Source organism: Galeopterus variegatus, unplaced genomic scaffold (assembly GCF_000696425.1).
Source record: "Galeopterus variegatus unplaced genomic scaffold, G_variegatus-3.0.2 Scaffold1076, whole genome shotgun sequence".
Taxonomy (NCBI): domain Eukaryota; kingdom Metazoa; phylum Chordata; class Mammalia; order Dermoptera; family Cynocephalidae; genus Galeopterus; species Galeopterus variegatus.
In genome coordinates this window covers 36,899-63,771 of record NW_007727187.1, presented here as the reverse complement: position 1 = coordinate 63,771, position 26,873 = coordinate 36,899, and the positions used below count along the sequence as shown (strand labels likewise).

General features: G+C 52.4%; 1 protein-coding gene across 2 annotated transcripts in view; it reads right to left on the bottom strand.

Annotated features, from left to right (window-relative positions):
- The window catches only part of CD82 (CD82 molecule), a 55,899-nt gene extending 29,595 nt beyond the window's left edge, over positions 1-26,304 (bottom strand). For both annotated transcript variants that reach the window (XR_550637.1, XM_008574630.1), the window contains exon 1: positions 26,190-26,304. The gene's annotated coding sequence lies outside the window, so the exon portion shown is untranslated. The remainder of the gene's footprint in view (positions 1-26,189) is intronic.
- Positions 26,305-26,873: the final 569 nt, after the last annotated feature.

Below are 26,873 nucleotides of genomic sequence, written 5' to 3'. Positions count from 1 at the left end.
TGGGTCTGAGGATTGTAGATGGTGGTGACTCTGGAGCCTAGGAAGTCTGGCCTTGGCAACTCCCCCAGGGCCTCTCCCAGACCTGGAGAGAAAAAGACATGACTCCCCCATGTCAGCAGAGCCAGAGATCTGGGATGCCCAAACCCAGGCCTGGCCGGGAAAGGCCTGCCGGGGCCGCACAACAGCAAGGAGAGCTGTTGGTTTTCCTCTCTCGCGCCTCCCAGCTCAGCGCCTGACACACCACAGGCACTTCATAAACTCTCCAGAACAAAGCAGCAACAGAGGAAAGATCCTTTCCCAGAGCCAGACGTGTTTTTCTTTCCTACCGGGACCTGCTTTGTTTCAGCATGGCTGAGTCTCCTTCCAGTGCATGACACAGGCACACCCTGAGGGACCGGCCCAAGGCTCAGCACCCAAGTGGCGCTGGATAAGTTACCAGCAGCCAGCGTGGCGGTGCCCTTGGCATTCTTGTGAAATTGGAGAAGTGTGGAAACAGCCCCTTGGAGACTGCATCAGACCCGCTGTGTTGCAGTTTCAGAAAGTCCAGGAAAGGGGTTCTACACTTTCCTGCTCTTGCATGATCTGCTGAGTCTGGGTCTCCAGGGCAGCCTCAAAGGGAGGTGGGCATTCAGAAAACGGAAGCTTTCAGAAAAGAGTAAATATGGGGTCTGCTGAGGGAGGAGGAGTGGGCGCATGTGAGAAACACCTACTTCAAGAGGCCATTCTCAAAGATCAGCCCCTCGTTCCTCACAACCAGCCCACGAACTGGGTATTCCTAGGGGACCTGAGGCTCAAACAAGTTAAGTTACTTGTCCAAGTACCACAGCTCATAAGCGGTGGGGGTTTCCAAAGTCCAAGATCTTTCCCCTGTGAAGTGCTCCCTTCTGGCAAGTGGCCAAGACTATAAAGGGATCTCTAGGGATTCCTCTGTCCAGTTAGGTGGTGAGCATCAAGGTGACTGCTCAAAGCAGCTCAGGTTAGTGGGTAAAGAAGAGTCTAGGAAACCTCCCTGCCAAGGTCCCAACTCAGCAGCATCAGGCCCACACCCAAGGCAGATACTGCTCGGCTGCTATTCCCCTGATATTCCAGATGCTGGGCAACCTTGGCTGGTCTCTCGGTCACTCACACAAATTGCATCAGGCATTGGGCTAAGCCCTTCAGCACCCTATAAGCAAACTGAGGCACAGGGGAGTGAAGGAGTGTGCCCAACATCACCAGTAGGTGGACAGGCAAGGACAGAGCCCAGGGTGCTGTTGCCTTAGGCCACTCCATCCTCTCCATTCATGTAGGAGGCAGCTGGGTGGGTTCAAGTGCTGAAATAAGAGCTAGGCAGCCCTTGACTGGCAGGCAGCCCAGCCAATCCGATGGGCCCAGAGGCTACCTGGGAATCGCTTGAGGGAAGAGAAGGTGCTGGAACCAGAGCCTGGGGTAGGCGGCTCCAGGGCACATTGGGCAATATCCAGGATACAAAGTCTTTCCAACCTGTAGGTACAGACGTTTCCACCTCACAGTGACAAGGAGTGGATGGTTCCACAAAGGGCAGGGCTCAGCTTGGCTCAGGTTGGGGACACACCCAGGGCACCCCACGATAAGGTGCAGCATGATCTTCAGGGAACCCACCACCACCAACCCTGAGGAGACTTTACAATTGGACTCAGAAGGCCCACTGAGGAATGGGCCTCAGTCTCTCATCTGTGGGATGGAGACAAGGGTTGGTATGGGCTAGGGGTCAACAATTAAAGTCTGAGGACCAAATCTAGCCCCTGCCTATTTTTTGTCTAGTTTGTAAGCTAAGAACACATTTTACATTTTAAAATAGTTGAAAAAAAATAAAAAGATTTTGCAATGCATGAAAATTACATGAACTTCAAATTTCTGTGTCCATAAATAAAGTTGTATTGGCACATAGCCACACTCACTGGACTAAAACATTTACTATCTGGCCCTTTGCAGAAAAGTTTGCCAACCTCTGGTGTAGGGAAGCAGAGCGTGTACAAACAAGTGTCTGTAAGAGGCAGCGAGCCTCAGGACCACCCTTAGCGTGGGGTCTTGGGGAAGAGAAACAGCAAGCTGGGGGGCAGGAACTGGCTGCCACTTAGAGAGAGAAGACAGGATCCCTGAACTAGGGTTCATTTACTGGCTGTGCCAACACATGACCACAGGAAAGCGACTTCCTGGGCCTCGTTTTCCTCTAAGTGGGACTCCTAATTGCACCCCCTGTTGTGAAGAGATCGTGAGGTCAGTGCCTGGCATAGCCAGGGCTTAGTGTCATTGGCTCAGTACTTACAGAAGAGGTGAGGGGTGAGTGTTTCATTTACAGATGAAACTCAGCAAAAAGAACGTTCCCGTATGTTATACTTTCTTGTATATACTTTCTGTAAACACTGGAGGTTCTGCCCAAGCTTTCCTGCTAGGCTGTGTTTAAAAAACTGACAACACAAGGGAATGAGATGCAAGCACATCTCATGGGAAAATTCCAGAATAGTCAGAGACCTATGTGAGCAGCAGGATGGAGGTGCTGATTTTATGCTGTACTTGATAGCAGGTAAATTGACCATTTCTAAGCAACTGCAATTCAAATTGACCAAACATGTCATTTTATGCCAAATTGGTTTGTACTCATACAACAAAATATTATACTAATATTTTACTAACTTCTACTCATCCCTTAATAATCACCTCAGACATCACATCCTCCAGGGAACCTCCTACTCCAGCTACTGCCACTCCCTGACCCCCAAGACACATTCTGGTTGGGGCATTCCCTTTCTGCTTCCTTCCAATAGTGCTGGATATTGGAGCAACTCCCAGAACAGGCTGTGGCCTGGGTTTAAATGCAGTTCTATCACCTCCTGGCTTGTGACCTTGGACAAGTGACTTAACCTCTCTAAGCCTCACTTTTCTCATCTGTGAAATGAAGAAGATTAAAGCCTATTTTGCAAATCTGTCCAAATGTTAAATTCAATGTTGCGAGTAAAATGCCTGGCACATGGTAGGCTGTCAAAGACGGCACTTACTGTAACTCATGCTATACTTTCCACGTGTTACTTGTCCACCGCCCCTGTGGACTGTGATGCACTGAGGGGAAGACTATGTGTAATTATCAGAACAAAGTAGGCTCCCAACAAATGTTGCTGAATGAAAGACTGGGTGGAGGGATGGATGGAGGGATGGGTGGATGGATGGATGGAGGCAAGAGGGGAAGGGGAAGACTGCCACCAAGAATACCAGGACTTACAAGTGCTAGCCTCCTGAAGAGAGTCTGAGATCCAGCCCCTGAGTCAGCTGAAACTATTTTCAGACCTCTCCTGTCCTCACCCAATGGTTGGGACAGGGGACATGTAGGATAAGCACCCAAGCCAACTCTGAAGGCCAGAACCCACTACCAAGCCTCCCGCACCTCCCCTGCAGCTCCTGGGTGCAGGAGGTGGGAAGGGGGAAAGGCCTGTGTCTTCGAGAGAACTCCTTTTCTGTGTTGCCCACCCCCTCATGAGTTTGCACCTGTGGAGTAGGAGACTTGGTTTGTCCCTCACCTGAGGATGGGGAAGGAGCCCTCCAGCCTGACCTGAGAACACATATGTTTCCAAATAGCCTTGGGGAGACCAAGCAGTGTGGTGGCCACAGCCCCTCCAGGCACAGAGTCAGGAAGCACAGGCTCGATCCCTGCTCTGACGGGAAACACAATATGTGACCGAACACAGGTAACTGCCCTCCTTGGACCTGCCGCCTGTCAGATGACAGACTTGGACCAGAGCAGTGTTTTCTAGAGCGGTTCCACAGGAGATGAGCCCTAGAAGACTCTGCTGCACTGTTAGGAACAGAAGGCTTCACTGTCACCAAGTTTGTGGAGCACCAGTTCTCCTCCCCAAGAGCCACTGTACATTAGACTATTCACATCCCGAGATGCCAGCAGCAAACCCTAGTGAGTCATTCTCAAACTTAGGTGAAGCCATCTTTCACTTAATAGCTATTAATACCACATGAAGCCCATCTTAGGAAACACCAAATCAAAGGCTTTGGAAGGTCTCTTTGGGGCCAAGACTCTAAGTGCTGTAGGATTCAGAGAAGGGGAATAAACAGCCCCTCCACCCACCTAGTGGCTCAGACTGAACACCTAAGAGCCACGCCTTGTCTCCCCCTTCATCTCCTCCACAAATGTGTCTCCTCCAAGTGCAGCTTCCTGGCTGGTCATGGTTCCACTCCTGCCTCACCAACCACACACCAGGCAGGACTCTGAAAAATGCAACCCAGATCTTGGCTTCCCCTGCCTGCAACCCTCTAATGGTGATGTAGCCACCACTGCTGTTATTTCCTGCAAAATTCAGTCTTTGTGTGGCTGACAGGACTCTGCCTGGTTTGCCCTGCCCGTCCTCTGTCCTCTTTACTCATCCCCCCTTCCCCCTTGCACACACTCATTTGGCAGCTTTCTTACAGTCCCAGAACACCAAGCACTTACCCACCTCAGGGCCTTTGCACTTATGATGCCTCTGCCAGACCACTCTTCTCGCAAAGCCCCCTGTAGGCCTTGGCTCAGAAGGCTGAGATCCCTCCTCCGTGAGACCTTCCCTGAACATCTGATCTATACAGTGGGCCTCAACTCCAGCTGCTCATTAGAATCAAAACATACCAATGCCTAGTCCCCCTGCTCTTGCCCACCCAAGTCATCAGAATCTCAGGGTGGGGGCTCCCCAGGTGACTCTAGGGAGCAGCCAGTTTTGACCTCTGGGTCTGTCACATGGCCCCCTCACTGTAGCCATCTTATCTGTTCATTAGCGTGTCTGTATCCCCAACTAGAATGTAGGCTTAAGGGGAGAGGCCACGCCTGTCTTATTCACCCTGTGTCCCAGAGCCTGGAACAGTGCCTCATACACTATAAGCACTCAGTGTGTATTTGCAGGAAGGGGGCAGGGACTAAAGAGGTCAGGAAATGGGAGACCAGACAACCCAACTTTGATACTGCAATTGGAGGTTTCTGGTCCTTAGAAATAACATCACGGGCTAGAGGAGGGGCTGGGGATGGGTCACTTCTCACCCCAAGATTGGATTTTAATCACCTTTGGGTGAGAAAAGCTGATGGAAGCTATGGACTCTCTCCCTATAAATATGCACACAGGCTGGCAGTCACATGCTTCCATCCCACTTCAGGTAGTCACATACCCTCAAAAGCCCTCCTGGGAGCTAAGGCTCTGTCTTCTCCAATCTCCCAGATGCTCTAACCCAGTGGTCCCCAATCTTGGTTGCACACTGGAATTACCCCAAGAAGCTCTAAGAGTGGCTGATGCTGCCAAAGGTCCTGATAAGTTGCTCTGGAGTACAGCCTGGGCATCAGGGTTTTTTAAGCTCTCTGGGGATTCTGATATGCTGAGACCCACTGCCATAGCTCCATCTCCAGCACAGCCCAGTCCCTCTGCTCTTGAGTGGAATATAGGCAGGCCTGGGTTTCCTCGTACAGCTGTGCCTGGCACAATGGTGTCTGAGAAACAGTGCGATATGAAGCTCCCTGCACCTTTGTTCCACTCTTGACTTTCTGAAGGCTCATTCCCCTCAGATCATTTACCCCAGAGCAATGTCACTCTGCATGAGAAGACTTTTGAGATCACTGCATTTTTCAGAGGAGCCCAGAGAAAGAAAGAGAACGCAGGTAGCACAGCAAGCTTGGGCTGAGCATGAAATAAAGGACTTGGAGATTCCCAGTCCAGAGCTCTTCTCTCTCTCCCTGCTGCCCTGCCCCTGCTCCCTGGGGCTTCTGCATGGACAGGTATAAGGAGCATTGGACTCAGAGTCACACAGACGGCCCTTGGTTCCCACTCCTGGCTATGCCATGTATCTGTCCTTGGGATAGATATACTACATGTATAGCGAACTTGGGAACTGCAGAGCTGCTGTCTGGTCAGTGGATGGGGTTGCTACCCTGCCCACCCCATGCAGGTGTGCAGGTTGACTGCCATCAGACTGGCACATAGAAGGGCTCAATCCATGCTGGTGCTGGCCTTCTCCCCTACTCTCTCTGTCTAAAGATGCCATATCTGCCACATCTTGCCAGCTGCGTGGCCTTGGACAATCACTTCACCACTGTGCCTCAGCTTTCCCACCTGTAAAATGAACATAATAATGGGTTATGGTGAGGCTTCAAGGAGTTAGTATCTGTAAAGTGCCTGACACCCAGTGTCAAATAAATGCTAACAATTATGGTGATGATGATGATAATTATCCGGAAGTTGTTGATTTCCTGACCAGTAGTCTGCAGCCCTCTGAGGGCTTGATCTAGCCTCCAAATGTGTGCCTGGCCTGGAGGCCTCCATGCCAGACGATGGCCACTGCTGCTCTGGGGCAAAGGGATAGGGGAGAAGCAGGATGGGGCTGGACACCTAAAGGAGGGTCTCTGCCCCAGCCTCTGGGTTATGCCAAAGGGGCTTGCCTGAGGCTCAGAGGCCCAGCCAATCTGGTGAGTCTGGCAACTGATCCAACCCGTGGGCACTCAGTCTGCCCACTGGGGCAGAAAGTGGAGTGAGAAAGTCTGGCCTGCTGTTCCGCTCTGGAAGCCAGCCCATGGCAGGTACTCTATCCACAAGCTTGTTCTCTGGACTTTGTCCTGATCGCCATGGACAGAGGCTGGTCACAGGCAGCTGTGTTTGTTTTCATGTCTGACAGGTGATGTGCTTCCTGAAACCCCAGCTGACTCCAGGGGCTAGTTTTTGACCTCCCACTATCTTATTTTTCAGTCTGTGGTCTTACTCTTGTTGTTGTTGTTAAAACAAAAAGGAAAAAAAAAAAGCTGTTACTCTGGGCAACAAGAGAATCATGAGGCCATAAAGCAGAATTAGGATCTCAAGTTTCCTTTGAAACCTTGGTTTGAATCTCAGATCTGCTTCCTACTAGCTGTGTTTAGGGAGTCACTAAACATCTCTGAGCCCCAAGGTCTTTACCTCTAACACCGAGATGCTTGTGAGACCCCCATCTCACAAGATTGTTGGATGATTGCAATAAGACATGGAGAGACCTTTGAGAGCACTGTCAGCTGCTCACAGGCCAATGCCACCACTACCACAACCGTCATGGATCGGAAGAAACACATCCAAATCAAACCTTCCCAGGAATCACAAGATCTTAGAGCCCAAAGGGCTTCCCTGTTTGTCTTACAGATGCAAAATCTGAAGGCTCATTAAGGAACAGACCTGTCACATGATCCCAGGAACCAGTGTGACAGGCTCCTACTAGCTCAAGGACCTTAACACCCTGGAGCTGGGATTGCCTCCTGGCATTTGGGGGGCAGGGGAGGGGGAAGGATCCCAAGGGTACAAGAGCTACACAGGCCAGCAGCCACCCCTGGTCAGACTGTTTAGAAGAGTGACAGCACTTTATAGTCTATATCATGCCATGACCCACTGTCTCTCATTTAATCTCTGTAACACCCACCACTGAGAGATCATTATCCCCATTTAACAGATGGAGAAATTGAGACTCAGGTTCAGTGACTTGCCTAGAGCCCCACAAGTAAGTGGCTGAGCCATGATTAAAATTCAGATCTGAATGAGACCAGAGCTCCTTCTTCCTTACCCACTTCCTAAGGGAATGAGGTAGATGATGGAGCCCATCCACCCCCACCCTTCCTCACCCCTGCCTGCAGCCTGCTCCCACTCCCCATCCTGCCCCAGCTCCCAGAGGCCTGACTCTCAACTTCCCGTCAGGAAGGAAAAGATCAGCCCCACCAATCCTGGCCAGGATGTTCCTTCAGTTTTGATGATGAGGCCAACAGATGTGGCCCTTCTCAGGAGGTTTTGCCTTGCAAACCAAGCATGAAGAAGGAGGCCACTCTGATGGGAGAGTGCAGAACAGGTAGCCCTCCAGCCTTCCTACCTGGCCAACACACAGCCAAAGATGAAAGTTGAGGCTGAACCATAGCCTCTGACCTCTTGCTGTTCATGGCTCCCTTTCTTGACTATTTCAGCCTCCCTAGCAGGCTGCTTTGCCCCCATGAAGCCCCTGTTCCCTCCCAATGCTGAGTCCCAAGGCTCAGGTTCATAGTGCCAGAAAGGCCTTTAATATCACCTAGTTCAGTCCCCACTTCTCAGATGAAGAGACTGAGGCCCAGAGAAGACAATAAACCCCATCCTTCTTGGGAATGTGTATGTTCATTGTGGATGTTGGGGGACAGGGAGGAGATTGCTTAGGGCAGCCACTGCTTCTCAGCCTGTTTCTTATCATGATACACACAGAGAAGTACACCTACCTGTTCTGCACACTGGAATGGACAGACAGAACTACACCTGGCCTGAAGTGACCAGCCCAGAACTCTGTCCCCAAGGGCTGAGAAAAATAATCATCTCAACACACCTGTAACCCATTTGGGCTCAATGGTTGGGCAGCACTAATTTAGAAGGACATTTAGGGACTAGATGAGAGGCTGTGAGAGCTCCAGGTTCCCAGGTGGCTCTCAGGAGTCAGCTACCTGTCAAAGACCTCTACCTAACCCCATGGCTGGGGACAGAATAATGAACCAGATCACAGTATGGACTTTGAATTGAGAGAGACCTAAATTCCACTCCCATTTCTCAGAGCTGTGTCTTTGGCAAGTAACCTATTCACCTTGAGCCTCTATGTCTTCACCTGAAAAATGGGCTATCAAGGCTTGTGCAGGAAGAAGGCAGAATCAGCTTGCCAGACCCCAGGATGTGAACATGACAGAGGTAGAAGAGACTCTGGGAAGAGGTCCCCTCCCCACATGGCAGAGAGGAGGGTACAACACAAGGTGTTGTACAGACACAAGGTTCCTACAGATTGCCCCAGGAAGCTTACCATCACCCAAGAACTTGAAATGGAGGTCAGGCAGAGGGAAGACTGAGGACAAAAGGGAAATTTACAAAAGAACCCCCTCTGTGAGCATTGCCTCACTAATCTTCTCTCATTTAACCCCAAATCCCCAAGTAGAATCACTGGGACTCAGGAGGGTGCTGGCACTTGCCCTGGTCACATAGAGTACAGGGGCCCAGCTGTGCTTTGCACTCCCCACCCCCTGACTCTGGTGTCCAATGTCCTACCTACTTTGTGATACTGCTTCCTACCACTGCAGCATTCTCATGAGACGGGAGTGGTCACTAAAGCCAGGTTTTTGAAGTGCCATTCCCGGGTCCCAAGCCCATGGAATCACAGCATCCAGGGATGGGGCCAGGTGTCTGTAGGTTTAACACACAGTATGTCCAAATTCTTGCCGTACCCCAGCCAGCTGTGACAGAGGTGGACACAGAGGGTGAGGCTAAAACAGCAGGACATGAACCCAGGCTTAAGACTCGAAGGTGACCTCAAAGGGGACAACACTCCCTCCTCCCACAGGAAATGGCTCATGGGTCCAGAAGGCCTCAGGGGCTGCCTGCCCAGGGCTCCCAAGTAGCTGTTCTCCACGGAGAGTTTCCATCCTGAGCCACTGCCCACTGCAGTCCAGCAAATCCCCACTCCAGGCTGGCCCTGAGCTGGACACAGGAAACAAATCAAACCCATCCCTGCCCTCAGGGAGTGCCCAGACTGGAAGGGCACAGACATGAAAGTGAGCGATTATTCACCAACATAATCATGAAGCTACATGGTGATTCCACTCCACCTCGAGCTCTCCCTCAAGGAGACAAGGGACAGGAGAGACTCTTTAGAACATAGTCTCCAGTACTTAACAATAACAAAAGCCAATATTTTTGCACAGTTACTACTTGCCAGAGGTGCACTAAGTGCCTCCCATAGCTCAGTGTATCCTCACAATGGTCCTGTGAGATAAGCACTGCTGTTAACCCCACTTGACAGCTGAAGAAACTAAGACTCGGGGTAGTAAAAGGAGTCACCCAAGGTCACACAGCTGGTGAGGCTGGGAGTTGACCCCCAACAGTCTGACCCAGAGTCCTGGTGCTTTACTGTCATGCTACACTGCCTGCAGAAATGAAGTTATAAATGATAGGCAATTAAAATAACCCCAGCAAGGCCCAACCTAGATTAACTGGGTTTTGCAGACCAGACACCAAACACACCCAACTGGAGATACTCTGGGGCTATACTAAGCACCAGGGACCAGCTCACATACTCATCTCAGGGCCTAGATATCTCAGGGCAGGTGGCTAACAAAAGCTAACCTCTGAGCCAGGGCTGGGGTTCCCTGGGGTGTGGGCCCTGAGCAAACACGGAAAGGGAGGAGAACTCTAATCAAGGACCCCACATGGCAGCAGGCAGGCCCTTCAGTCACATCACACCCCCCTCGGGCACTGAGCTTAGAAAGGAAGTGATGGAGCAGCTGAAATGCCTCCTCCTCCAGGCTGTTTTCTTAGATCGTTCTCCTGCGCAGACCTTCATGGAGCACTACCTGGCAGCCTTAATTATCTCGGCATGAGTACTTAGGGTGGGCGTCAGACAGACACAGCTCTGTCTATCTCTTCCTAACTGGAACTTAACCTTTCTAAGCCTCAGTTCCCTCATCTGTAAAATGGGCGAATACTCCCTTCCTCCTAAGCCTATAGGTCTCAGCACCTTCCTAGGCCTGAGAACCGTTTGGGCGTTAGTGGTACTTGATGAGGAGAGAGAGGCCACAGGGAGAGGGTGAGCAAGAGACAGTGAAGGCAAAGCGCTGCACACAGGTGCAGGGGTGCTCTCCAGGGACCCCCAGGTGACAACACAGAGTGGTGCTGGGGGGGTCTTCTGGCTGAGACCCAGCTGGAGGCGGCTCAGCCCAGGCAAGGCCCCAGGCTCTCTGGGGCCGCACCCCTCTCTCCCTCAGTTCTCCCTTCCTTTTCTCTTCCTTTCTGGATGCCTCTGTATCTCTGCCAGTGGCTGCTCTGAGCCTTCTCCTCTGCCCTATCTCTGGGACCATCTCTCTACCATCCTGGACATCCAGAGTGCCCAGGGAAACCTCACCTAGACACAGAGCCTGGAGCCTAGTCCAGCCAGCCCTCCCCATGGTGGGCACCCGGCTCCAGGGAGGTGTGGCCCCGAGAAATTCATTTCCACAGTCAACTTCAGGGATCTTGGCCCTCTGAGACCAGGACAAAGGGCTATGCATCCCAGAGAGTGGGCCCCCGGGTTCCAGGCAGGGTAGTGGCCATTCGAACAGCCTAGGCACTTGGCAGGAAAGGTGGAAATAGAGGAACCCAGCGTGGTCTGTTGGGCCTCCTTCCCCAGGGCTCCCTGGGCTTCTTGAGCTGCTCTGGGATTGCTGAAGAGGCACGGTGGCCTGGGCAGATTCTGATCCCCTCAGGGTGGGTTCAGCCAGGGTGGCCATGGGCCTCAGCACCTGCCAGGGCCTTGAAAGTTGCTCTGGCTTCAGAGTGATTGGCAGGTAGGCAGAGGGGGTCACTGACTTGGTGGTGGGGAGATAAGGGGGTAAAAAGAGGCAGAGGAAGGTGCGGAGGGGAGAGCGAGAGATGCAGAGACAAGAGAATGACAGGGAGAGAGAGACAGACTCCCAAGTGAAGGGTGCCTTCCCTGCATCCAGGGCTCTCACCTGCAGTCACTGTGAGGAAGCCCAGAGGGTCCCAGGGTGAAACTGCCCAAGTGCAGGCCCCGCTGACTCAGGAAGGATCCCACCTTGGGAGGCAGCCCAGCTCCTCCTCCTGGGCCATGCCACAGGCTGCCTTGCACGCTCAGCCCTCACCCTGTTCTGTAGCCAAGAGCCCTGCCTCCCCTTGTGGCCTCGAGGGATGGGCTACCCTCTGGTGCTCACCCACTTCTGCCCCCCTGACTAGCCATTCACAATGGCCCCTCCCCTCCCCAGCCCATTCTTCTCAGCTGTGGCCTCCCCTAGATTCCAGGAGCAGCAGGGTGATGCCTGGAAGGACCACCCGCCCCTCCCGCCCCCACTGAGATTCCTGAGCAGGCTGCTGGGCTGGATCTTTATCATCAGGAGAGGTGCTAGAGTGCTCTGTGCCAAGCCACTGAGAGCCTCCTAAGGATGCTGGAGCAGAGAGAAGGGACCCCAACCAGCAGCAGCAAGGTCAGAATGAGCACCCAGGTTCCAAATAGCCAAGGAGGAAAGGGAGCACGCCCAGCCAGCTCTACTGTATAACCCACTGCTCTCCTTCCCTAACCCTCAGCCTCCTTGTCTGTGCAGTGGGGACAGTCCCTGTGCCAGCTCTGCAGCCGGGTGAAAACCTGGGGCCTTCCACCCTGGTCCTGGAGACCCAGCACTCTGCCACCCTCTCCTCCTCTCAGGGACCAGCCTGCTTCCCACTCCTAATGTGAGGGGCATGGCTCTGGGAGGCAACATCTAGCCAAGAATTTGAGTGCCCACCAAGAGCCGGGGAATGAGGGTGGGTAGAGAGGGCAGTGAGCCACCAGCGTGGGCTTTGGGCAAGTTCCTTTCCCTCTCTGGGGTAAGAAAAGTTCATTCCATCTTACAGGGAGATATGAGGCTCAAGGAATAAGATGGTTTAGCACAATAAAGGGAAGCTTGGTGATTATTATCACTGTGAGAAGGTTCTGGGCCACAGGGGGCTGGGAGGAGGGTGGTATACAGTCAGACAGGAATGAAAAGGAAAGGTGCTAGGCACTATAGCAAGGGGTCTTTGCCCCCAGTGGGCCCCAGGAGCCAGTCATGGGACATGTGGCAACACCACCTCACTCTCAGATAGAGTCAGACAGGACCTCACACCCCGCTGGCTCCCTTCCCACAGGAAGACAGGAGCTCAGAGAGGTGCTGCTTCCCCAGGCGTCCCAGCAAGCCAGGCCCAGAGCCAAGAGTGCAATGGCCTGGTGAGCCTCTGGGCATCCAGAGGGAAAGGGGAGTATTTGTTTTCCAGTGGGAAACTGGTTATGTAAACAAGCAGCCACTGGCCTAACTCAGGCTCCTGGGAGGAAGCCCTGGGCCTCGGTCACCTGGACTGCCACTCCCTATTCACCCACCTACCAGGAAGCTTCCTGTGTGCTGGTCATGTGTGATCCTGAGAACACAGGAGATGAGAGTATCAACCTCCCAGATCTGGAAACTGAGGCTCAGGGAGGTGAGTACAGTGCCCGGTCAGGGTCACCACTTGGAAGTGGCAGAGCCTGATTTTGTTTTTTTTTTTAAAGATGACCGGTAAGGGGATCTTAACCCTTGACTTGGTGTTGTCAGCACCATGCTCACCCAGTGAGCTAACCGGCCATCCCCATACAAGATCCAAACCCATGGCCTTGGTGTTATCAGCACCACACTCTCCTGAGTGAGCCAAGGGCCGGCCAGGCAGAGCCTGATTAAAGACCTGTATGTGTGGAGCTGATGCCATCCTCTACCCAATCCTTGGCCCATTATCAGCCTAGAATACCCCCTACCTAGAGCAGATATAGTTCTGGCCTTAGATCAAGGCTCAACCAGACGCCCCACTCAAGGGCATTGGGTGGGTGGAGGCAGAATGTAGCCTGAGTCCCCTGCAGGGAAGGGGAGAGACTGGCATTTCCTGAGCACCCCAAACCCACCAGGCCTCAGTGCCCTGCCGGGTGTTTTCCACTTATCTCCTGCAAGCCTCACAAGTCGTAAGGAAAGCAGTCTTCTTATTTTCAGGAGAAGGAAGCCAGGGCTCAGAGAAAGTAAGTGACTTGCTTGAAGTCACAAGCACGTAAGGCACAGGTCTGAGGCTGACCATCCCCAGTGTGCACAGATCCTGCAGGGCCTTGGACCCACATCAGCCACGGTCCCTGCCCTCATGCCTAGCTGGGGAGTTAACCAACCCAGTCACCCAGTTCACCCACTGGACAGACTCGAGACAGTTAAGTTGGTGTGGCCAGAGGCCCAAGGCTTCCCTGAGGGAAGAAGGTGGCTGGAATCGGGCCTGGAAGTATGAGGAAGATTCAGGTCAGGAGATGTGAGATGACGGATTCAGGCAGAGCTGCAGGGCCCAGGCGTCAAGGTGTTAAGAGTCTAGAAATTTCTGCACAGTGCATTTTGGAGGACAGGCACAGTCACCAGGAGAAGCCAGGAGCTGAGTGGGAGGGGAAAGTGGGCTGGACCTCTCTCCCTACCAGGGGCCTCAAATGCCAGGGCGTGGGCAGAACCCAGTGATGGAGACAGCCTGGACCACCCTATCTTCCCTCTCTACAGGTTTCTGGCCCAGAGCAAAGATCCCAGGCCCACCTTTCCTGTAGTCCTGAGCCCCTTGCACCGAGGACCCACCAGCCCACCTAAGAGCCCTAAGCCTCTTAATTCTACCTAAGAACAGAGAGGAGGAGCCCAGAGCTCTCATTCCCTATTGAGGAGGCAGCCTGGGTGATGGACCAGGCTAAGTATGGGGAGCAAAGACAATGCAGGTTCAAGTCCTGGCTCTAGCCCCTCCTTAGCTATAGAGTCCTGGGCAACTCACTCACTGCCCTGTCATCATCTGTGAAAACGGGCTGAGTAATAACAGCTTCACTGTCAATTTCACAGGGTTCTGGGAGGCCTGAAGGAATAAGTACGTGAGAATAGGTCCACTGCCAACAGCTATAAAGCATAAGGTATCATTATAAGAAATGAGGACTCAGATGCCCCAAGACGGGAGTGACTTGCCCAGAGTCACATAGCCAGACAGCAGCAGCACAGGATTTGAACTGGGTCTCCTGACAAGGCCACGACCCTCCCACTGCAAGATCTTGAAACTCAAGAGAGCTCTGCCCCTATTTGCATGGATGGTGGATGGGGCAGAGGCTGCCTCCCCCACATCCCAGCTCCATCCAGTCCAGGACCCGCTGCCACCCCAGACCAGGCTCAGCTACAGAGTTTGGGATTGATCTGCCCCTTTCAACTCTGTGACCTTAGGTAAGTTGTTTCAGCTCCCAGACCCTCAGTTTCTTCATCTCTAAAATGGAGGCTGATGACAACCTCTATTTGGGAGGTTGGTAGAGGCTAATCTGACATCAAGGCTGCAAGGGTCCAGGGCAGGGCCTGGCACACACGAGATGCTCAACAGATGAGGGTTCTCCCCCTCTGCTGTGCCTGCCATGCAGAGCCCAGGCTTGGCAGGAGAAAGTTTCCAGCTTCCCAGAAAACCTGTCCAGAACAATAACTGGGAACATAAACTGGCTGGAGAACACTAGACCTTGGAAGATCACATTACTGAATAGTTAGTGGGGGAATAAAAAGGGAGCAAGACCTCAGCTCCGAGATGATATGGGGGAAGCTACCTGCCTGGGTCCCTCATTTAAGGTCTCCCGGGGCAGGCACCATGGTGAGGGAAGGTATCACTGCTTCCACACTAGAACTTCCTGAGAGAAGTCAGGGTGGGTGGGGGACACAGCAGGGCCAGGGTCCTAGTGTTAGCACTCCTACCGGCTTTCAGACCATCTTCGGACATATCAGATCACCTGTCAGAGCCTCAGTTTTCCTTTCTGTAAAATGGGGATGGTGATATTCATCTTGTCCTCTTGCACATAAAGTTCTGAATATATACAAAGCACACATTGGAGAAGGGTGGGGATGGGGGAAGTTAAGTTCATGCCTCACAGGATGAGCCTTTATTAAACAGGGCAAGGTTCCTACTTTCAGCAGTACCAGGAGCTGAAATTCACCACAAAGCCCTACTCCTACCCATTCCACTGCTCCACTGGTTCTCAAAGTGTAGTCCTGGGCCAGCAGTTGCAGCATCTCCTGGGGACGTGTTAGAAATGCATATTCTCGGGCTGCACTCCATACCAACAGAATCCAAAGCTCCGGGGGTGGGGCCCCGCGATCTGTACTTTAACACACCCTCCAAGTGACTCTGATGCGTGTCAGAGCTTGAGAACCACTGTACCACTCCATGACCCACCTCCTACTCCAGGGAAACTCCTTCCCACAGACTCATCTTCCCATCCTCTGGCTTCCAGATGGCTGTTGGGGAGGAAAGAGTCACTGGGGAGAAGTTATTAAATAGTAAAGACATCCCATGATTAGTTAATGACACCACAGGCTCCCAGAGAGGAGAGAGGAGGGTCAAAAGTTGGACTATAATTGAAGAGAAAAAGTTCCTCCATGTTTGTCTGTCTTTCTCTGTCTCTCTCTCTCTCTGTAGGTCTTTTTCCCAGACCCACATACCCTAAAAGCCTGCCTCCTTCCTTCTGTGGGTCTGCCGATGAGCTCAAGGGACAGACAGNTCTTCGGACATATCAGATCACCTGTCAGAGCCTCAGTTTTCCTTTCTGTAAAATGGGGATGGTGATATTCATCTTGTCCTCTTGCACATAAAGTTCTGAATATATACAAAGCACACATTGGAGAAGGGTGGGGATGGGGGAAGTTAAGTTCATGCCTCACAGGATGAGCCTTTATTAAACAGGGCAAGGTTCCTACTTTCAGCAGTACCAGGAGCTGAAATTCACCACAAAGCCCTACTCCTACCCATTCCACTGCTCCACTGGTTCTCAAAGTGTAGTCCTGGGCCAGCAGTTGCAGCATCTCCTGGGGACGTGTTAGAAATGCATATGGCAAGGTTCCTACTTTCAGCAGTACCAGGAGCTGAAATTCACCACAAAGCCCTACTCCTACACATTCCACTGCTCCACTGGTTCTCAAAGTGTAGTCCTGGGCCAGCAGTTGCAGCATCTCCTGGGGACGTGTTAGAAATGCATACTCTCGGGCTGCACTCCATACCAACAGAATCCAAAGCTCCGGGGGTGGGGCCCCGCGATCTGTACTTTAACACACCCTCCAAGTGACTCTGATGCGTGTCAGAGCTTGAGAACCACTGTACCACTCCATGACCCACCTCCTACTCCAGGGAAACTCCTTCCCACAGACTCATCTTCCCATCCTCTGGCTTCCAGATGGCTGTTGGGGAGGAAAGAGTCACTGGGGAGAAGTTATTAAATAGTAAAGACATCCCATGATTAGTTAATGACACCACAGGCTCCCAGAGAGGAGAGAGGAGGGTCAAAAGTTGGACTATAATTGAAGAGAAAAAGTTCCTCCATGTTTGTCTGTCTTTCTCTGTCTCTCTCTCTCTCTGTAGGTCTTTTTCCCAGACCCACATACCCTAAAAGCCTGCCTCCTTCCTTCTGTGGGTCTGCCAATGAGCTCAAGGGACAGACAGTACCCCTCACCCCCACAGTGGGGCTGGAGCTAAATTGGGGGGTATGTTCTGGTGGGTATAGGAGAAAGGGCTTTTCCCTGAGAATCTGGTCCTCGGATCTTGAGTTTAAAATCCACCTGACTAGAAAGCCACTTCTAGGAATTCACTCTGTGGAGCTCATTAGAGTTGAGCACAAAATATACATATGGATGAGGTGGTCACTATAGCAATGTGGATACTAATGAAAAATTCAACAGAAGCAGCAGGGGAATGCTTAACCAGGTCACAGTAGACTCATGTGGTGTGATATAGTACAGGACCGGGAAACACTGCGGCAGAATACTGAATCACATGGAAAATCCTCCGTATACCACATGAAGCCAAAAGCAGCAGCACAGGAAGTGGTTCATATGGTATGATCTCAGTGTGTGTGTGTTTTAAAAAATTTTAAATAAATGGCCAAAACACCAAACTGTTCACAGCGGTTATCTCTGAGCAGTTATTTCCTCTTGTGTGTCTGTTCTTCACCCTCCAAATTTTTCCACAGAAACTCTTTCCTCAATAATTAGAAAGTTTGTGGGGTTTTTTGGTAGCCATTTAATTCAGATGGAGATAAAGTTGTTTCAAAAGTTGGCAGAAATGTCTCTTTCCTATGTCAGAATCACTGGCCTGGGGTTCCCTGCTACAAGATTTGGTACCGCCCAGGAGTGTCCCTCCAAGCATGATCAGGATCAACAAGTGGGAGCTCAGAGAGGTGGGTTTGCTCAATTCTATACCATATTTTCTAAAAGTCAGATCTGTCCAGAGATGAAAGGTCGTGAGCTCTCCAAGCCATGAGGCACGCAAGTATAGGCTGGATGCTGTCCCTGGGATCAGACCGGGTAGGTAGGCTGACTCAGTGAACTACAGAGCTGCTCACAGCACCAAGATCTTGTGTTCTATACGCAGACCCCTAACTTTGCCCTCAACTCTATGCCAAGAGCACTCCAATTCAGGCTGGGCTCAGATACTCTAATGGGGGACCAAGACCACAGAGGCCTAAGGCCCCTCCTGACCCCTAAAGGTCCAGGCAGCCCTGGAAAGCTCCTTCCCTCCAGACCAGTGACCTCAGCCTCTGGAGAGTTGGACTCCCTGTCATTTCCCCCAAAGGAGTGGGAGAAGCAGTCTTCATTCATCATTATCACCCTTTTATCAAAGGTACACTCTTCCCTGGGCCCACCACTAAGCATTAATCATCATGGAAATCAAGGCTCTGAGATGTTGAGAAACTTGCCCAGAGGTGAGCAGATACTGCAAGGTAGAGCTGGCCCATACCTACGTCTGGCCAACATCAATGCCTGAAGGACCAGAAGAAACCCAAGTTGTAGGCACAATCCCAGAGGTTCCCTACTTGCAACTTCCAGGATTCCCCAGGGACTCCTGATGTGCACCAAATTTGAGAACCATGGCCCCATACTATACTATTTCCAGGCAAAAGAGGTGTCTGCCACTCAACCCTGCCAGGAGAGGGGCTGGGGCAGAGATAAAGGGGATCAGAGGGGCGTTTGGACAGACAGTAAATGCCTAGTACCAGGGACGACCCAACCTCCCTGCTCCAGTTACTCCACTGAACTGTATGTTCAAAGAGGTCAGGGGTCAGGGAGGTAGATAGTCTATGTGACTGAAAGTGACCCAAGGCCTAGATATCCACTCACTTGCTGTACAGTCTCAGACAAATTAATCCTCCCCCGCTGAGTTTCTATTTCCTCTACAAACGACGACGTCTCTTAGAACATTAGAATGCTATTGCGATGGGACCTATCTCCTAAAACAGTGTGTAGGAGATGATTTTCCAACTGTGGTAGTATAATTACTAGTTATTACTATTATCAGCAACAATAAAGCAGCATTTATTGAGTGCTTACCGTGGACCAGGCATCCCTCAAAATGCCTTGTGTGTGCGAGTGGGAACAGGTATTCCTCTCTGCACGAGTTTGCCTGCCGCCTGACCTCTACCAGGGAAACACATCTGGCCTTGCTCCGCCCCCTCCTTCACTCTACCCGCAGGACCCAGGAGTGGCTCATCTGATTGGTTCACCTGGGAGACACACTGGGCATGCTCAGCGGGGCCCCGACCCTCACTAGGCCAGGTTACCTGCAGGGAGCATTCCCTCTGGGCTGTTCTCTGTACCTGTCACCTGATCCTGTGAGGAGGCTGGCTCCTCTCCAGTGTTGCCTGTGGCTGGACGGGTAACTCTACCAGTGCCAGGACAGACAGCTGGCAAGCCATCTGACCACCGGATCTAAAGCCACGTTTTGTTTTCCTGTGGGCCTTCTCACTGATGACGCTTCCATTTGGAGTGCCATCTTCAATATGTGTTTAGCTCCTTAACCCTCACAGCAGCCCTGATGGAAGTTATCATTATTACCCCTATTTTATAGATGAAGAAACTGAGGCTCAGAATGGTTATTAAGCCTGTTGATTTCAACTACTGTTGAAAAGCTTTCTAAACATCACCCAGCACTGAGATGTGTCAACCATGTGGGAAGCTGGTTTACATTCCTGTCCATATCTGACTCTGGTCTCCTAGGCTGTGAGTCCTGTGGCTGTAGACACTCCCTCAGAGTCTTTTGAGGTTTGACAAATTTATATTCGCTTCAAACCAACACCCTATGCCTCCTTTGAAAAAAATATGATTTATTAACAAAATCCTCAATATGATCCCAAGTTCATATAATATATTTTTGTTTAAATATGTATGGTAAATTTTTTTTATAGCTTTATTGTATGAGTGTGTTCTTTTTTTCTTGAGCATAAAAATAATATGGGCTCACTGCAGAAGATTCAGAAAATAGGGAAAGTAAAAAAGGTAAAGATCTGTAATCTAACCTATATATTTGCATATTGCAATATTTACATGTATTCATCTGTGTTTTGGCCTTGTTGAGTGGAGCCATGGAGGAGCAGCTCTGCCCCTCTGTGTCTGCAATGCCCTGTGGCTGGAACCTGCCCACCTACAGTCTTCCTCCCCAGGCTGTCTCAGTGCAGGAGAACGGGCCAGATACCCAGAAACCCTTTCCCTGAATAAAACCCTGTGGCTGCTCACTGTGGCATCACATGTGCCTTACTTACAAAAGCCAAGTGCAGCAAATGTAGGATAATAGTTATAGTTTTGCAGCCCCAGAGGGGCTGTAACTTGCCCAAAGTCACATGGCAAGTAAAGGATGAGCTGGGACTGGAACCCACATCCCTTAATCCCCTTGACTGAAGTTATTCAGCAGGCTCTCCTGTCTCCCAAAGATTTATTTATTATTTTTTAAAATTTTTTTTAAAAGATGACCGGTAAGGGGAACTTAACCCTTGACTTGGTGTTGTCAGCAGTGAGCGAACTGTTCTCAGCCAGTGAGCGAACCGGCCATCCCTATATGGGATCCGAACCCGGGGCCTTGGTGTTATCAGCACCGCACTCTCCCGAGTGAGCCACGGGCCGGCCCCTGTCTCCCAAAGATTTAAATCCTGCTTCCTACTAATAACACTACAAAAACAACAGATACATATCTAGTACTTACTACGTGCCAGGGACTGTCCTAAATGCTTCACATATATTAGCTCACATGCCACTCCCAAGCAACCCTATGAGGTAAGTACTGTTATTGACCCCATTTTACAGATGCTGAAACTGATGCACAAAGGGGTTAAGACGTGCACAAGGTCACGCCCAGCTGGAAAGTAGCAGAGGTGGGCTGCAATCATCCTCAGACAGTTTGACTCCACAGTCCATGACCTTGCCTACGGTTTCTTCCCCATTCCCCTGGGCCCAAGTCCAGCTAGGACTCCAGGCAGGCTTCTGGAACACTTGCTGCCCGAAGAGGAAAAGAAAGTCAGCCCAGAGGTCAGCTCCATGGCCAACATAACTCTGCAGCTCCACGGCAGAGCCAGAATCTGCATCCAGGTTTCCTAAAGCCCAGCATCCAGCACTGTGTCCACTTCTCCACATTGGCCTTAAGAGCATAGGCCCAAAACTCTGAACAACTCTCATGCAGGATCACCCCTCACACAGCAGAGACATAGCAGGGAAAGTCAGGGGTGGGACCCAAACAAGGGATCGAAGCCTCTTCTGCGGGGCAAGAAGTCAGAGGGGAGAACTCTCATGCAGGATCACCCCTCACACAGCAGAGACATAGCAGGGAAAGTCAGGGGTGGGATCCAAACAAGGGATCGAAGCCTCTTCTGCGGGGCAAGAAGTCAGAGGGGAGAGGGTGCTTCCAGAACTGCCCACCAGATGGTCTGCATGGATGATGTCTGGGATAGCCTTCCTGGACGGCACCTTCCCATTCCCCCAGCCCCAGCCCCCACAGGGCAGTAGCACCTTCAACAAGTAACTGCTGACTTGAAAGTGCCTTTGCTGGCTGAATCAGAGTTCACTAAAGGCCAGAGTGTCCCTTCACTCGGCTGGAGGAAGTCGAGCTGTTCCCCTATCAGGAGAGTAAAGGCCAGGCATCACAAGGGAAGTGGAAGCCCAACTAAAGCAACCCAGACAGCCCGTTCTCTCCTCTCTGGATCCAGTTCCAGGAGTGGGGTGGACAGGCCCGAAGGGCAAGGCAGGACATCCAGACCCTGCTTCCTGGCTCCACCTTTGCCAAGGTGGGCACCGAGTGTGGCACCTAGCTGCATCCTGCTGGGGCCCCCTGAGGAGAATCACCTTCTTATTCATTGAACAATCATTTCCCAAGTGCCTGCTGTATGCCAGGCCTATTCCAGAAATCAAGAACACAGAGATGGACAGGGATGTCCCTGCCCAGGAGAGTTCTCAGAAACACTGTACGCCCTAAAACATCAGGACCAAACAGGAAGGTCCTTGGTGGAGACAAGCACAGGGGACTGGGGGAAGGGGAAAAGGTGGTGGGGGATTGGGGCACTTGGGGAAAGTCTGCCATTGATGTTCAGACCTATTTCCCCTCAGGAAGCTTAGAGCCACGTTGAGGAGACCCAGCCACCCCCAGAAAGAGCTAGGGAGCACCACACAACTGGAAGTGACTAGTGTCTTGGGGCAGGCACAGAGGAACTGTGCAGAAAGCAGGTGCTCTGGGAATGCCCCTGGGGGTCTGAGAAGTAGCCTGGCACAAGTCTTGAAAGACCAGCCAGATGCAGAAAATATCGATGACTCATTTATTGCACATTTACCATATGCTAGGAATAAAAGTGCTAAACGTTTTTTGTGTGCTTTTTGTTTTATCCTCATGCTACCCCATGAAATAGTTACCATTGTAATTCCCAATTTACAGATTCAAAAACAGAGGCTCAGAAGGGGTCACATAGCTAGGAATTGACAGGAACAAGATTCAAAGTCCAGCACTTCACCACCATGCTATAGCATCTCCCTAATCTGTGGATAGACAGAAGGTAGGGGAGGGCGATTTAGGTGGGGGAACAAGGTAAGAAGAGTAGAGTGGTGGGACCAAGTACTATTCATCTGAAGGGAGTCACTCAGCTACACTCTGTGCTGAGACTGTATTGCGTGTGTGTGTGTGTGTGTGCACATGCGCATGACTGTATGTTCAAGCACATCCCCTACTTTACAAAGGACGGGTCCCAGGTTCCAGAACCCCCTGAGAGCCAAGGAAAGAATGGGCCATTAGCAGATCAGGGAAAGGAAGCCCAGAGAGGAAAAGGGACTTATCTAAGGTCACACAGCATACAAACACCAGAGCCGGAATGAACTGCAAGACCAAAATACAGGCTTCTTTCACCCCTCAGTTGCTGCTTCGTGTCAGCAGAGAGTGAATCAGCTGCTGGCAGGAAAACCACAGTGTAGGGGAACCTGGGGGGGGTGAGTCAGGAACAAGCCATCTCCCGAAAGACACCACTGAGCTTGTCACAGAGGTGACAAGTCTGTGCTTGGCTGCCCCTTCACAGGCCAGCATCAGGGTCTGGGGGCGGGTGGAGAAGCAACACATCCCATACCCCTAGGCCAATGTTTACCACTGAGCTTCCCCTCCAGGCTCCTCAGACCCAGGCTCAGAGGAAAGGAAACCAGAGGGCAGGGCAGTTCCTGCTGAGATTAAACAGGCCCCCCACCCCGGCCCCCTCCTGTCCCATAGAGGGGCCCAGGCTCTTCCCTCCCCTCACAGAGCCAACTTCTGGCCATTTGATGCTCTTGATTAAATCATAACCGCCCCCTCTGAGCTTCCCGTGGGGCAGAGGAAGTGGGTATAACGGTTTGGAGCAGGGGGCCAAGGCCAAGCCCAAACCAGGGGTAGCAGCTGGCCCCAGGTGTTCGAACCCAAAGGAACACTCAGGGCTTGAGTCTGTTCAGCTGTGTGCCAGGAGGGGCTGTCTGGTCCTCAGGGGAACAGGGGTTGGGTCCCCAGAGTGGAGGGGGATGGCCGGCAGGAACTTCCAGGCTGTGACTGTAAGGTCTGAGGCCTCGAGAGAGGGGGTTGCCCCTGCACAGTAGAAACTTCAGAGGAACCCAAAGGAACCAAAACTCCCCCTCTTCAATGTGGGAAACTTGTGCCCTGAATGGCTGCCTGCTGCCAGAGATAGCACAGGGCTAACCTCTCACCTCTGCCCTCCCTGGGCTGGGAGAGGGAAACCCAAGACACTTCTTCCCACCCACCCTGCTCCCAAATCTATTGCTGGCTGGGCCAGGCTCCCGCCCCTTGGCCCAGATACCTCCCCTTCATGGGTGAATGCAGGGCTCTCTCCCTATCACTCTCCCTGGCACCCCCCACCCACCCAATCCAGCCATGTTTCTGAACCCCTGCTGTGCACCATGGACCAGACAGGGTGGGGGAATAGAAAGAAACACAGGGCATGCACTGGAACACTCCTCTCGCTGTGCCACCCTGGCTCTGCTTCCACCCCTTTGATGGTGCCTCTTCCTTCACTCCCATCTGCCCCAAAGTCACCCAGACCCCTCTTTCCCCATTACCACAGCACATCTGGCACAGACTGCCACTCCGGTATGTTACGCCCCTGCTCAAAAACCTTCAGTGGCTCCCACATTGTACAAATCCAATTGAAACTTTTCACCTGGGTATTCAAGGTCCATGAGTTAATCCCACCTACCATTCCTGCTTCGCATCCCCTGCACAGTCCCAGACTTCAGCCAGACTAATCAACACAGCAGTTTCTTGAGAACTCCCTGAACAGGCTGACCTCGTTGCCTCTGCCTAGGCATTTTCCTCTGTCCAAGACACTATCTTTGCCCTGGCTACTGAAACCCTCCCAATCCTTAAGGCCCTGAAAATCCCACTAACGTTTTTTTCATTTATCTTGTATCGGAGTCACTGGTATTGTTGTCTAAACTCCTCCCCAGGTGATAAGCAACCTGAGGGTGAGGGCCCTGTGTCATTCAGCATGTGTGGTGGGGGTTGTCGGGGGGGAGGGCTTTCCATTAGATGCTTACCAGGAACTATAAAATGAACATCTTCTCCTCCCCATCATGGGCACCACTGACCAAGCCCTCTCCCTCCCCACTGTACTAAACTCTAATCTTATGCCACTTAAGTCTATGGCACCACGTTGATTCCAGCCCAACCAGGGCTTGAGAGCCTGGGCAGAAAGTCCTGCTAAAGTCTCCAAGAAGCCTCCTCACCCCCTGCTCTGCTTTCTCAAGTGTGTCACCTCTTCTGACACCTCCCCCTCCCTATATACAGTTTGATCCCAAACTGTGTCCTCTACATCGTGCAGCCTTCAGTCAGACTCTGTGCATAGTACTTTCCGATTCCCATAGTACTTTCCAGTTCCAAAGTGTACAGCTTATCTCCCCAGATGACACAGGGTATCCTTCGGTGTCCAACCCTGCTCACACAGAAAACAGATGCCCACATGGCCCCTCACCTCCACCCCAAGCCAAGTGTGCAATGGAATAGCACAACACAGACCTGTGAAATCTCCTCTGGCCCTGAGCCCTGCATGTGAGTGATCCTCTCCAGCACGGACACCAACTCAGGATGAGGGCAGAGCCAGGTCTGGCTAGTTCACCTCTGTATCCCCTAGCTTTGTGTACTATATTGTAGGTGCTCAGTAAAGATTTTTTGGTTTAATTGAACACCCACTCACTCAAGCAATATTACAGAAAACTCAGCCGCTCTTTGGTCCAGGTGACACACTCTCCAGCCCTTGAATGAACAGAGTGACATTGGTGGCAGGTGGCAATTTCTGGCTCTCACAGAGTCAGGAGGGGATGCAGCCAGCCTCCAATCCTCCAAAAACAAGGGCTCATTTCCAGCAGGAAGCCAGCCCATCACCTGCCAATCCCCATCAGAGCAGCTGTCATGTAGTGTGAGGCATCACTGGGTGCCTGGCTCCTGGGTAAGCACTGTACACATGTTATTCTCTATAGTTCTCGCTACTACTATTGGGTATTGTCATTACCCCCATTTTATAGACAAGAAAACTGAAGTTTGGAGGGAGAGTGGAATCCAAGTCAGTTTGGTCCCAAAGTTCAAGCCCTTGACCACTGAACTAGGCTGCCCAGCTACTGTGGCCCTACACAGGGCACCCATCACCACCAGGGACAGAACCCTTCAGCACAACAAACCCTTGGGCTTGACCCTGGGCCCAAGGTTTGGTGGGGTTTCCTCTCCTCTTCCCCACTCACCCCAATAAGAACTGTCCCTCAGTTTCTGCCCTGGGCCCCTCAGGTCAGCTCATCTGGAAAAGCCCGGCTGAGTTTCCGATTTGAAGTCTTTGAGAGCCCAGCTCAGTTGAGCTCTCAAAATTGGGGTAATGGGGAGGACAACCACAACCTCCCTGCTTTGGGCTCACCTTCCCCAAGGCCCATGGGATCGAGCCCCATCCGGGAACCAGTGTGACCTTTAAAACAACACGCTTCTCTCAGTCCCATTTTGCAGGGAAACTGCGAATAGGCAGCGCAGTCTGAACACCTGTGGCTGAACTGCAGTCCGTTCCCACCTGCCAGTCCTCACCCTCCAGAGTTTCAGTGAGAAAGGGAAACTGGAGCATGGAGTTCACCTGGTTCAACCCCCTCCTACTGCAACCTGGGAAATCCGGGGTGGAGGGACAGGGCCGGGTCACACAGCCGGTGCAAGACGGAGCCGGAGAACTTTAGGGGGTGGGGGTGCGGTCAGAACTCGGGGGCCAATGCTCCTTCTCCCCCACCAGCTGCTCCGACCTGTCACGTGTTCCGAGAAAGCTGCCCAAGCCGGCCGCAGAAGTAGGGGCGAAAACTAACTTCGCTTCTGGTTGTTCGGACGGCTTCCCTCGGCCCTTCTCACCTGCTGGCTCTGCTTTTTCCTCCGCGCTGCAAGCCCGGCGTCGCCCGCTCGCGTCCCAGTCAGCGTCCGACGGCGCAGCCCTTGGCTCAGTCACTCCAGCGTCCCCCTCCCAGAGGCCGTCTGCGAAGGCAACGGCCTCGGCCAGGCCCCACCCCTCCTCAGGCCACGCCCCTTCTGCTTTTCTAAGCGAGTCCGCCAGCCCCGCCCCGGACCCCGCTATAGGCCAGGCCCCGCCCCTTGCCCCGCCTCCAGGTCACGCAAGGGGCGACGTCCGCCCCTGGCCCCGCCTCCCGGCCCTGTGCTGTGTGTCCCTCTACCCCCGCCCCCGAGCCCTGCCCAAGTCACAGCCCTACCTAGCGGTCCCGCCTCTCTTCGGCCTTCCTTGTTCCCCCGAGTCCTCTCCCTGGCCGCTGGCGGCCCTCCTGAGCCCTCCCATCGTCCCCCCCTCCTTCACTTTCTCCTCCGGGTCCGCCCCCGGCTCTCCTAGAGTGAAGACACACCCCTTCCCCGCCTCCGTAATCCTGTCCCGCCCTGCCCACCCCGACTCAGGGCGGTGAGGCCTGGGGCCCCCACTCTGGCATTCCAGGACGAGTGTATCCGGGTGCCACCGGGGAACAGCGTGGGAGCGGTTTGCGTTCCAAGTCTCTATCAGAAGGCGGTCTGGGCCTGGGCACTTTTTGAAAC